The sequence below is a fragment of the Ovis canadensis genome, chromosome 1 (assembly GCF_042477335.2).
Source record: "Ovis canadensis isolate MfBH-ARS-UI-01 breed Bighorn chromosome 1, ARS-UI_OviCan_v2, whole genome shotgun sequence".
NCBI classification, from domain to species: domain Eukaryota; kingdom Metazoa; phylum Chordata; class Mammalia; order Artiodactyla; family Bovidae; genus Ovis; species Ovis canadensis.
In genome coordinates this window covers 19,775,546-19,789,426 of record NC_091245.1, presented here as the reverse complement: position 1 = coordinate 19,789,426, position 13,881 = coordinate 19,775,546, and the positions used below count along the sequence as shown (strand labels likewise).

At 41.8% G+C, this 13,881-nt stretch overlaps 1 protein-coding gene and 1 pseudogene across 4 annotated transcripts in view; both read right to left on the bottom strand.

Moving 5' to 3' along the window:
• The window catches only part of RNF220 (ring finger protein 220), a 263,034-nt gene that overhangs the window by 225,470 nt on the left and 23,683 nt on the right, over window positions 1–13,881 (bottom strand). The window lies entirely within an intron of this gene.
• LOC138429013 (DNA-binding protein inhibitor ID-2 pseudogene) lies at window positions 1,384–1,867 on the bottom strand (annotated as a pseudogene).

The following is a 13,881-nucleotide window of genomic DNA, read 5'->3' as shown; positions in this document are numbered from 1 at the left end:
GGCTTTTTAGTTCTTCTTCACTTTCTGCCATAAGGGTGGTTTCATCTGTATATCTGAGGTTACTGATATTTCTCCTGGCAATCTTGATTCCAGCTTGTGCTTCATCCAGCTCAGTATTTCACATGCTATACTCTGCAAATAAGTTAAATAAGCCAGGTGACAGCCTTGACATACTCCTTTCCTGATTTAGGACCAGTCTGTTGTTCCTTGTCCAGTTCTAACTGTTGCTTCTTGATCTGCATACAGATTTATCAGGAGAAAGGTCAGGTGGTCTGGTATTTCCATCTCTTTATGAATTTTACTTTGCCAACAAAGGTCCCTCTAGTCAAAGCTATGGTTTGTCCACTAGTCATGTATGGATGTGAGAGCTGGACTATAAAGAAAGCTGAACACCGAAGAATTGATCCTTTTGAACTGTGGTGTTGATGGCTCTTGACAGTCCCTTGGACTGCAAGGAAATCCAACCAGTCAATTCTAAAGGAAATCAATCCTGAATATTCATTGGAAGGACTGATGCTGAAGCTGAAACTCAGCATTGGCCACCTGATGTGAAGAACTGACTCAATGGAAAACATCCTGATGCTGGGAAAGAATGAAGGTGGGAGGAGATGGGGATGATGGAGGATGAGATGGTTGGATGACATCACAGACTTGATAGATGTGAGTTTGAGTAAACTCCAGGAGTGGGTGATGGACAGGGAGGCCTGGCGTGTGCAATCCATGGGGTAGCAAAGAGCCAGACATGTCTGAGGGACTGAACTGCATACAGTCAAAGGCTTTGGCGTAGTCAATAAAGCAGAGTAGATGTTTTTCTGGAACTCTCTTGCTTTTTTTAAAAACACACTTGATTTATTTTGTATAAAAGGGTTAAGTTTACAACTAAACTTTTATAAAAAAAGTTTAGCATGAATAAGTACATCATTACACTTTGTATGCAGAAATGTACATTTCTGCCACTATACAAGAAAACTCTAATTAGAGAGTTCACAAGGTTTCACTCAGTATATATATATTTATATATAAATATATACACAGCATTCAGTAGGCTTGTGTCAAAAAGGTAATTTCTGACCAAAAGACTTCATTTAAGTAACTGAATACTGGATCCTTCTGGTATTCACGCTCCACCTTTGAAAAAAGTCAAAGTCTGCTTAAATTGGGCAATTCCTTGTAATTTTAATGTTTTCGTTCCCCATGGTGGGAATAGTATATAAAGAAAACCTTCCAACTGCAGAAAGGGCATTTAAAAGACTTTTTCATAAATAACTAATATCACACTCCAGGTCAGAAAACACCCTGGGGAAGTTGATCTTTCTTAAGTTTTCCTTCCATTTTTTTTTTTAAAAAGGTCCATCTGACTTGCCCTCCTTGTGAAATGGTTGAAAAATAAGTTCAGCGCCTTAAAAGAGCCTGCGGATTTGTTGTTGTTGTGCAAATGGGGAAAAAAAAGTCATGAACACCATTTATTCAGCCACAGAGCGCTTTGCTGTCATTTGACATTAACTCAGACGGGATTCAGAAGCCTGCAAGGACAGGATGCTGACGTCGGTGTTGAGGGTGGTGAGCAGCATCCTGGACGCCTGGCTCCGGGGGTCGCCGGTGGTGCACGCTAACGACGGTGGGGTGCGAGTCCAGCGCGATCTGCAAGTCCAAGATGCAGTCGATGACGCGCGGCAGGATTTCCATCTTGCTCACCTTCTTGTTTTGGGGATGCCGGCACCAGCTCCTTGAGCTTGGAGTAGCAGTCCTTCATGTTGCACAGCAGGCTCATCGGGTCGTCCACCAGGGTTTTGCTCCGGGAGATGCCCAGGCTGTGGTCCGAAAGGCTGTTTTTCCTAATGGATCTTACTGGACTGAAGGCTTTCATGCAGACCGCGGGGAAAGGAAGCGAAGAGATTGGGAGGAGGGAAGCGGGCTGCCCCGAAGCTCAGGCCGCCGCCACCGCTGCCACCGCTGCCTGCGAAGCTCGCTGCGCTCCGCACCATACTAGGCTCAGAATCTCTCTTGCTTTTTTGATGATCCAGTGGATGCTGGCAATTTGATCTCTGGTTCCTCTGCCTTTTCTAAAACCAGCCTAAACATCTGGAAGTTCTCTGTTCATATACTGCTGGAGCCTGGCTTGGAGAATTTTGAGCATCGATTTGCTAGCATGTGAGATGAATGCAATTGTGTGATAGTTTGAACATTCTTTGGCACTGCCTTTCCTTGGGATTGGAATGAAAACTGACCTTTTCCAGTCCTGTGGCCGCTGCTGAGTTTTCCAAATTTGCTGGCATATTGAGTGCAGCACTTTCACAGCATCATCTTTCAGGATTTGATATAGCTCAGCTGGAATTCTATCACCTCCACTAGCTTTGTTCGTAGTGATGCTTTCTAAGGCCACTTGACTTTGCATTCCAGGGTGTCTGGCTCTAGGTGAGTGATCACACCATCGTGATTATCTGGGTCATGAAGATGTGTTTTGTACAGTTCTTCTGTGTATTCTTGCCACGTCTTCTTAATATCTTCTGCTTCTGTTAGGTCCATACCATTTCTGCCCTGTATTGAGCCCATCTTTGCATAAAACGTTCCCTTGGTATCTCTCATTTTCTTGAAGAGGTCTCTAGTCATTCCCATTCTATTATTTTCCTCTATTTTTTTGCATAGATTACTGAGGAAGGCTTCCTTATCTCTCCTTGCTATTCTTTGGAACTCTGCATTTAGATGCTTATATCTTTCCTTTTCTCCTTTGCTTTTCACTTGTTTTCTTTTCACAGCTATTTATAAGGCCTCCTCAGATGACCATTTTGTCTTTTTGCACTTCTTTTTCTTGGGGATGGTCTTGATCCCTGCCTCCTATACAATGTCACAAACCTCTCTCCATAGTTCTTCAGGCACTCTGTCTATCAGATCTAATCCCTTGAGTCTATTTGTCACTTCCACTGTGTAATTGTAAGGGATTTGATTTAGGTCATACCCGGATGGTCCAGTGGTTGCCTCTACTTTCTTCAATTTAAGTCTGAATTTTGCAATAAGGTATTCATGATCTGAGCCACAGTCAGTTCCCAGTCTTGTTTTTGCTGACTATATAGAGCTTCTCCATCTCTGGATGCAGAGAATATAATCAACCTGATTTCGGTGTTGACCATCTGGTGATATCCATGTGTAGAGTCTTCTCTTGTGTTGTTGGAAGAGGGTGTTTGCTATGACCAGTGCATTCTCTTGGCAAAACTGTTAGCCTTTGCCCTGCTTCATTTTGTATTCCAAGGCCAAATTTGCCTGTTACTCCAGGTGTCTCTTGACTTCCTACTTTTGGATTCCAGTCTCCTATAATGAAAAGCACATCTTTTTTGGGTGTTAGTTCTAGAAGGTCTTGTAGGTCTTCATAGAATCATTCAACTGCAGCTTCTTCAGCATTACTGGTCGGGGCATAGACTGGGATTACTGAGATACTGAATGGTTTGCCTTGGAAATGAATGGAGATAATTCTGTCATTTTTGAGATTGCACCCAAGTACTGCATTTTGGACTCTTTTGTTGACTATGAGGGCTACTCCATTTCTTCTAAGGAATTCTTGTCCACATTAGTAGATATAACAGTCATCTGAGCTAAATTCACCCATTCCAGTCTATTTTAGTTCACTGATTCCTAAAATCTCAATGTTCACTCTTTCCATCTCCTGTTTGACCACTTCCAATTCACCCTGATTCATGGACCTAACATACTAGGTTCCTACACAATATTGTTCTTTACAGCATCGGACTTTACTACTATCACCAGTCACATCCACAACTAGGTGTTGTTTTCACTTTGGCAAAAATTTTACCCATATAAATATCCAAAAGCACTAATTGTTTAGGGATAGAGATATATGTAATAAAATTATAAAGAAAAACTGAAAGGAATCATTATAAAAGTCAAGGGAGGAACTTCCCTGGTGGTTCAGTGACTAAGACTCTGAGCTCTCAATGAAGGGGGCTTGGGTTCAACCTCTGGTCAGGGAACTGGATTCCTCATGCCGCAACTAAGAGTTCACATGTCGCAACTAAACATCACGCCTGCCACAACGAAGACTGAAGATCCCGAGTGCCACAACAAGACCTGGTACAGCCAAATAAATAAACAGAGTTAAAGAAAAATGAAGGGAGTGAATATCCAGTTAAGGGAGGGGTGGGTTGTGATCAAGGCAAAGGATACAAGGACTTCTAGGATGCTGGAAGTGTTCTGTTTCTTGGGGTGGCTGCGGTTTCACTGAGTGTTCAATTATTTGTTTAACTGTACCCATATGTTTTGTGAACCTTTCTCTAGGGAAGCTATATTTCACAATATAAAAGAAAAAGTAAGGCACTTAGGAAAAAACCAAGAGGCACATTAACAATAGTATACTGCTAGATGCATTTATAAGTGAAAAGCTATTTTTGTTGAGAATTAAAAATCAGAAAAGGCTTCACATAGAAGATACCTGCGAATCGAAACATAAAGGATTCCCTGCTTTCCAACCTAGGTCCTGCAAAGAAGGCTGGAGTGAATGAGGACTGTTCTGGCATCAGTGAGGTAGTGACCACAGACTACACCATTAACAATTACAGGCACATCAAAAATGACAGAATGATTTCGGTTTGTTTCCAAGGCAAACCATTCAACATCACAGTAATCCAAGTCTATGCCCCAACCACTGATGCCAAAGAAGCTGAAGTTGACCAGTTCTATGAAGACCAATAAGACTTCCTAGAACTAACACCATAAAAAGATGTCCTATTCATCCAGGGGACTGGAATGCAAAAGTAGGAAACCAAGAGTTACCTGGAGTAATAGGCAAGTTTGGCCTTAGAGAACAAAATGAAGCAGGGGAAAGGCTACCAGAGTTTTACCAAGAGAATGCACTGGTCATAGCAAACACATTTTTCCAACAACACAAGAGAAGACTCTACACATGGACATCACCAGATGGTCAACACCAAAATCAGACTGATTACATTCTTTGCAGCCAAAGATAGAGAAGCTCTATACAGTCAGCAAAAGCAAGACCTGGAGCCAACTGTGGATCAGATCATGAGCTCCTTATTGTAAAATTCAGGGCTTATCACTGACTCAATGGACATTAACTGACTCAAATGGACATTAACAAACTCCAGGAGATAGTAAGGGACAGGGAGGTCTGATGTGCTACACTCCATGGGGTCACAAAGAGTCGGACATGACTTAGCAACTGAACAACCACCACCACCACGGTGTAGATTTCAAGAAGTATATCCCTCAGGCACTCAGATCTGGAAATTTGCCATTAAAAAAAAAAACAAAAAACACCTCCAGATGAGTGCATTGATACCAGGCTCAATAAATTTGTCTGGGCCAAAGGAATAAGGAATGCTCTATACTGAAGCCAGACACGGCTGAACGACTTCACTTTCACTTTTCCCTTTCATGCATTGGAGAAGAAATGGCAACCCACTCCATTGTTCTTGCCTGGAGAGTCCTGGGGATGGGGGAGCCTGGTAGGCTGCCATCTATGGGGTCGCACAGAGTCGGACATGACTGAAGCGACTTAGCAGCAGCAGCAGCAGCAGCAGCAGCATACTGAAGCCATTCTGGTGTGGTTGTCTAGAAAACATACTGAGAATGAAGTTTACCAAATAAACTGTGTATGCCAGATATCTATATACTGCTTTCAAAAATCTGCAGTCAATATTGGTGAGAATTTATGACTGACTGTGAAATCAAGTTATAAAACTGAAAAAAAAAGGATTCCTTGACCTAATTCCTGTGAACTATACCATGTACTTATCTGTCTTAAAATACTTGCTACAATGTAACGTATTTGACTACTTATATATCTATGTTCACAACTGTAAGTTTCTTGAAGAAAAGAAGCTGAGTCTTGTTTAATTGGATTATTATGACCTACCAGTTCACAATGTATAGTAGTATAGTGTGTGTGTATGTTCAGTCGCTCAGTTGTGTCTGATTCTTTGCGACCCTGTGAACTGTAGCCCGCCAGGCTCTTCTGTCCATGGGATTTCCCAGACAAGAATACTGGAATGGGTGGCCATTTCCTCCCCCAGAGGATCATCCTGACCCAGGGGTCAAACACGCGTCTCCTCCATCTCCACAGCAGGTGGATTCTTTACTGCTGCGCCATTAGGGACATCCCTATAATAGGTACTGCTGCTGCTGCTAAGTTGCTTCAGTCGTGTCCGACTCTGTGCAACCCCATAGACGGCAGCCCACCAGGCTCCCCCATCCCTGGGATTCTCCAGGCAAGAATACTGGAATGGGTTGCCATTTCCTTCTCCAATACATGAAAGTGAAAAGTCAAGTAAAGTCACTCAGTCGTGTCCGACTCCCAGCGACCCCATGGACTGCAGCCCACCAGGCTCCTCCGTCCATGGGATTTTCCAGGCAAGAGTACTGGAGTGGGGTGCCATCGCCTTCTCCGATAATAGGTACAGTACAGTACTCCATAAATTTGTGGAATGAAGAAATGCTGCTTGCTCCCCTTATAATCGTGTCTAGAGTGGTCTATGCATTATATTCAGTGGAGACCATAAACCTTCTCCATGTATTAAGTTTCCAGCTGCTACTCTGTCCTTTCCTCCACAGATCTCTAATTCCTACTTTAAATGTAGAGGCCACTAGAATCTTTCTCCCTATCAATTAAAATTATTTTTTTTAAAGTATCAAATTTATTTCAATATCTAGTTTTATTTTAAAATTAAAGCTACTGGACAATTTTTTGCAATTTAAAATTCACTATTAGAGGTGAGGAAAACATTAATAAGCTATTCATTATTGACAACAAATAAAATTATCAACCATGCATTTTAAAAAGCTATGTTTAAGAGTTAAAAGTTCCAATTATACTATTTAACTGAAGGAAATATTCTTTACCTCTTTATTTATAATTATAACATTCTCATTTTGACATACCCTTCTCAGAATAACTGCTCATCTCCAAGGCTAATCCTTTATCTATCACCTTGACCGTATCTCTTGTACTTCTTCCTCAGATTTGCATCCTTCATTATTCCTGTTCTGAATGATTATACATTTAATCTTCCCCTCATTCATAATCACACCAGCTCAGATGATGTGAAGGTACCATGTTCACCCTGGAAAATACTAGATGCTATACTTAGGGAAACAGACTAACCTAGAATTCACATACTGATGGTAATTCTCTTTAATATCCTGTCATGCATGACTTTCACAGGCTCAGAAAATCCCTGGAGTTGTGATAGCAGACTAAAAGCCTTGGTCTCCATGGCTGCTTAGGGCTGGGGCAGCCATAGCCTAACACATCTTTCAACGGCTGGATGAAATGGAATTGTACTAGGGAAAGGACTTCCCATTTAAAAAAGGGGGACAAGCACTCTTTCTTTCTAAAGATAGAACCTTGGAAGTGGCCACAATAGGCTCTAGGGCAGGGGATGAATCAAGTCACACATTATGCTATATAGAAATGCCTCTGCCGGGCTTCAGATGTGATGCTCCAAGTGGGCTGCTCTCCTTGGCAACACTGTCGTGGGTCTGAGGGGCAGGCCCTGGGGAGAGCTCCCCCTTGAATGTGGCTAATGTCAAAGCTTCTCAGGAACCTAAAGGAGGTTTCCTTTCAGACTCTAAGAACAGGAGGCCAAGACTCCAGAAAATACTCTGCCTCTAAGCTCTCTCTTACACTTACTTTAAGGTGGGGTCCCAAGCTCACCCATGATTAACATTCCCTCAACAGAAGAAGGACCATGTTGAAAAGGAGTCAGAATCCCTTTTACCTTGATTGAAGAGAGAATTTTGCAGAGAGTTCTGTAATCTGTTGCAGAGAAACAGGAAAAGAGCATGAGTTTTTGGCATCAGCACAAGTCTGGCTTTGAATCCCAGCTCTGCCACTAACTAGCTGTGTATTGGTCAGTGTCTTAAATACTCTGAGTCCATAAAATGGAGATATATCTACCTGAAGGGTTGTTAAGGGACTAGATCTGATAGACAGAGTGCCTGATGAACTATGGACGGAGGTTTGTGACACTGTACAGGAGGTAGGGATCAAGACCATCCCCAAGAAAAAGAAATGCAAAAAAGCAAAATGGCTGTCTGAGGAGGCCTTACAAATAGCTGTGAAAAGAAGTGAAAAGCAAAGGAGAAAATAAAAGATATAAGCATCTGAATGCAGAGTTCCAAAGAATAGCAAGGAGAGATAAGAAAGCCTTCCTCAGTAATCTATGCAAAGAAACAGAGGAAAATAATAGAATGGGAATGACTAGAGATCTCTTCAAGAAAATTAGAGATACTAAGGAAACATTTCATGCAAAGATGGACTCAATAAAGAACAGAAATTGTATGGACCTAACAGAAGCAGTTCATACTGCTAAAGCAGAGACATTACTTTCCCAACAAAGGTCCGTTTAGTCAAAGCTATGGTTTTTCCTGTAGTCATGTATGGATGTGAGAGTTGGACTATAAAGAAAGCTGAGCACCAAATAACTGATGCATTTGAACTGTGGTGTTGGAGAAGACTCTTGAGAGTCCCTTGGACTGCAAGGAGATCCAACCAGTCCATCCTAAGGGAAATCAGTCCTGAATATTCTTTGGAAGGACTGATGTTGAGGCTGAAACTCCAATACTTTGGCCACCTGACTCATTTGAAAAGACCCCGATGCTGGGAAAGATTGAGGGCTGGAGGAGAAGGGGACAACAGAGGATGAGATGGTTGGATGGCATCACCAACTCGATGGACATGAGTTTGAGTGAACTCCGGGAGTTGGTGATGGACAGGGAGGCCTGGTGTGCTGCAGTCCATGGGATCGCAAAGAGTCAGACACGACTGAGCGAATGAACTGAACTGAGACAGGGAAATCCCGGTTTCCCTTTCACTTCTTCCATAACAGGCTGGGAGCATCAGCCCCAACCCCAGGGTCAGCTTTGACAAAGTTCCTCCTTTCTTTGCTATGTCCTCTTCATCTTTCGCCCTTCTCCCTTGCATAGTATGTACCTGCTGGAATGAACTCTTTTCAGTTCCCTGAACACATAGAGCTCTTTCTTCACAGAAATGGTACAATAGAACTTTCTATAATAATAATAATAATAATAATAAAAAGAACTTTCTGCAGGATGACAAAGTTCCATATTAGGGAATTCCTTGGCAGTTCAGTGGTTAGGACTCTGCTTTCACTAATGAAGGCCTGGGTTCATTCCCTGGTTGGAGAATGAAGATCCCACAGGTGCGCATGTGGCAAAAAAAAAAAAAAAAGAAAAGAAAAGGAAAATCTCCATATTAAAGCAGCCCACTAAAATATCCATAGCCTTGTGGGGGTAGTCAGCACTTGAATGTAGCTAATGGGATCAGTGAGATAAAATTTCAATCTTCTTCAATTTTAATTAATTTAAATAGCTCCATATGGCTAGCGGCTATCATAACTTAAGAGTTCTAAACTGTAAATCTTTGCATTTGTCATTTCCCCACTCTTCACCTGCCTAACTTCTACTTAGTCTTAAAAGTTCAAGCTTCACATCTATTCTTCCAGGATGCATATCCTAAGACCCTGGACCCAGTTCAGTTTCTTCTCTGTTACTTCCATAGCATCCTCTACACTTCTCCTACAATATCACTTAACACATTTTTAAAAATTACTGTTTTGTATTTTCCATCAGGATATAAACTTCATTGGTGTTCTTGGGGCCCTACAAATGTCTTCTCTCAGGTATAGATACTTCTTACCTTCCCTTTGAGTGGACACCCATGGGACCTTAGGATTTAGACCCTTTCCAGGTTGGGAACTATTATCTTTGAGGCAATTTCTACAGATTGGAAGCTTTAAGGATTAATTAAGTGTGCCTTATACCTTTCAAAGCGAAAGTGAAAGAGTTAGTCTCTCAGTCTTGGCCAACTCATTGTGACCCCGTGGACTGTAGCCCACCAGGCTCCTCTATCCATGGAATTCTCTGGGCAGGAATACTGGGGTGGGTAGCCATTCCCTTCCCCAGGGGATCTTCCCAAATCAGGGATCAAACTCAGGTTTCCTGGAATGCAGGAACACAGTCTTGACTGCCTGAGTCACCAGGGAAGCCCAGAAATGATAAGCTAAAAGTTAGAAATGAAATAGGAAAGGAATAATAAAATGTCTCATTATATATGCAAAATAAACAACAATAAAGCCCCACCAATATATCAAGACAAATGATAAACTGGGAAAAAATATAAAACATAATGTATACATAAAAAAGTATTAATAAAAAGAGTGCTTAAAATCAGTAAAAGAAAAATGGGCACCACAGGGATAAAAGAAATGAACAGGCAATCCAGAAAAGAAAAGAAAAAAAAAACTAATCTCAAAAATATTAAAAAATGTTTAACTTTACTAGTAATTAAATAAATACAGATTAAATGAACATAATACCATTTTTGCTTATTAAATTGGCAAAGATTAAAAAGTTGCATCATAATATATTGATAAGAGCATGTGTTGATAAGTAACCTGGCAAGAAGCACAAAAATTGACATAAGCATATTTTTATCCAGCAGTCTACTTTTAGGAATATATCCTCTGAAAATGACCAGGCACTTGACAGAGGTGAATTTATAAAGATGTTCTCTGTAAGTGTTGTTTATAATACTGAAAAGCTGAGAACACTCTAATTAGACAATCAGAGGTTGGTTAAATAAAATACGATATATCCCTGCTATGGAATACTAAGTAACTATCAAGAGTGGTGCTATTTAGATCTGTATTTACCAGTATGGAGCACTATCTAAAATAAATGAAAAAGTGAAAAGAAAGTCACAAGCCAGCACGTTAATATAATTTTACTTTGATAAAAACTTTTGGTCAACTTATCTATCTACTCATAAAAAGAATCTTGAAGGATATATGCCAAAATATTAATAGTTCTGTGAAGATGTTTCACTATTTCTCCCTGCTTAAAATCATGATAACTAGCCAGGCCTCCCTGGGATTCTCTTGTGCAGGGTTTGATGTTCTCTCACGTGGGTCACAGAGGACCTCAGATTTATCCAGTACTAGGTGTCCTGACTGATGCAGCTGTAGACTCTCTGGTCATCTGGACCTTACCTGTTTTATTCACCGCAGCATCCTCTGTGTTTATAACTGCCTAGCACATAACAGGCATCCAATAAATATGTGTCGAATTAATGCATCATACCAGAACACCAATTCTGTTAACAATAAAGCATATTTAAACATTGACAAATTAAAGCCAGAATGTGTAATTCACAAAACTTAAGATAATGAAAGATTCCTAAATAAGCTTTACTCTTTATTCACCCTTACAATGCTGGGGCCAGAAATTTACTTTCTTCTATCATCTGTGTCCTTTCCCAGAAGAGTGTGAAAAGCAGTGAACAACATCTTTGTGCAAGGCCTCTCCCACCCCCTTCTGACGCTAGGTATTGCAATTTCTAACTCACAGATGAGAAAATGAAGGTTTGGCAGTCACTCAAGGTCACACAGTTAAAAAAACAGGGGAATCAGGACCTAAATCCAGGTCCATTTGTGTCCAAAATCCATCCACGGCTTCGAGAGATACAAAATAAGACGATGAAAAGGACATTGCAGGTTCGTGACAGCTAATGTTTGTGCTTCCTAACAAGTCGCCACCACTTAGCCCTGAGCTCCCATGTCTAAGAGGTGCTTTTCCTTAACCCTTGGAGAATCCAGAGGACGATTTGTCACCAGGGTTATTAGCATTTCTCCCTGGATATCGACAGCTTGTCTTTCCTCCCTCCAACCAGTGACTGATTTCTTCAAATGCTCGCCAAATACAGCCCAAGTCACCATGGTAAACGTATTGACAGAATCATATTAAAAGCTACTGAGCATTTACAGGGTTGTAAGTTATGCAAGGGGAGGGGGGGAAAGATAAGAAAAAACACAAGGAAAGAAAACAAGTTCAATCAGCAGTGACAATTATTTATTTAGAAGCTGCTGGTTGGAACAGTTCTTTAAATATGCTTTAATTGCTAATTATGGTTTCTTCAAGAGAGGGGCCTCAGTTTGAGTTGCTTCACCTTAAAGCTAATCATTAATATTTTAGTTGCTCAGCTCAGAGACGATGTAAATGCCGAAGACCCACCCACAGCCGCGTCCATGCAGATAGCATCTGCTGCTGGCTCTGAAATAGAGTCTACCCCACTGGTTTGCTACCCTAATCCCAAAGTCGGCCAGTCCACTTACCGTAAGGGAGCAGACATTTAAGTCCTTATTTCTCTAAAGATTAGGGCTGGTTCAATAAGCAAAATTCTGCTCTAAGCTACCTAGACAACTGACAATTTTTCAAAGGAATGACCTATCTTTTCTAAGTTAATTTGCACCTTTTATTGGGGGACCTAAGTGTTGCCTTAGGCAAGATAGAGAATACAGAAGAGTTTGTTTCCAGCTCCTAATTCCCTGGGTGCTTCGATGTGAACCTGATAACAAATAAGGTCAGCCTCCAGGCCCAGGAGGCACTGAGGGTAAACAGGCACGAGGGCTCCCGGGTCCCCGCGTGGGAGTTTGTTTGGCGGCGCTCCCGTGTATCTGACTTCACATGCTTCTTAAGGAGCCTCTAATCCTCACAGGAGAGTTTAATCTGTGCATTTGCACGCATCTCATCAGCACCCTGCTTTGTGGAGGGCTGTTTGATGTCCCAAGGAAAAGACTTCGAAGTCTTTTAAAGCCTTTTTGATGTGAACCAGAAAATCATGTTTTGTCGAGAGTGCACTCAACTTGAACCTCAAAAGGTTCAGGACTCAGAAACCACACGGTTCAAGTGGGATTTAAACTGGGCAAAATCACTTCCTTGTCTTCCTCGGCAAGTCCCTCCCCTGGCCTTTGTGCTAACAGTTTCTGTACACTGTTGGCCCGTTCCCCCTTTTCACTTCTTTTCACTTACTCTCTCTTTCACACACACATGCACAGACACACATCTTGGCAAGAAAACCTTATGAGAAAGAAAGCTATATCACCCCCAAAGAAGTGGCTCTCACCTCTCCACTGAGGATGAAAGCAGCGCCCCACTCCACCTGTCCTCAGAGATTCTGAATGGCCACAGCTGCAGTCTCAGAGACCTGGAATGCTCCAGGTGGGCCTCAAATGATTCACAGAGTCAAACAGCTATGATTACATCCTTAATAGGGGCATTTAACTAGGTACAAGACTAGAGATCCCGGTGCTCCAGGGAGCTTTTGCAGAGAAAACTGGAAACTTGCTTTGGGGAGTAGCTATGGTGCACGTGAAGGAAGCACCTACCTTAGGATTTCACTGTTTCATTTGGGAATGAAGTGACAGGAGACTTGACTCCTCCTAACATTAAAGAGTTTTCCAGTTGTCATATACTGATGTAAGAATCGGGCCATAAAGAAGGCTGAGCACTGAAGAACTGATGTTTTTGACTTGTGTTGGAGAAGTATGCCTCAGAGTCCCTTGGACAGCAAGGCGATCAAAGCAGTCCATCCTAAAGGAAATCAACCCTGAATATTCATTGGAAGGACTGATACTGAAGCTGAAGCACCAATACTTTGGCCATCTGATGCGAAGAGTCGACTCACTGGAAAAGACCCTGATGCTGGGAAAGACTGAGGGCAGGAGGAGAAGGGGGTGACAGAGGATGAGATGGTTGGATGGCACCACTGACTCAATGGACAGAAGTTGGAGCAAAACTCCAGGAGAGAGTGAAGGACAGGGAAGCCTGCTGTGCCACAGTTCATGGGGTCGCAAAGAGATTGGAAATGACTTAGCAACCAAACAGCAAAATCAAAGGGAAGAACTTAGCTGAGAGGATAATATTTAGGGTTATATCTAAGTTTATCTTTCCAGAGTTCTCTTATTTTTCATCTTTAGATTTGAAAATCCCGTTACGCAAGAGTCAGTGAAAGTTTAGATTCAGGAGACAGGATCTCAACTGTGAAAAGATTCAAAG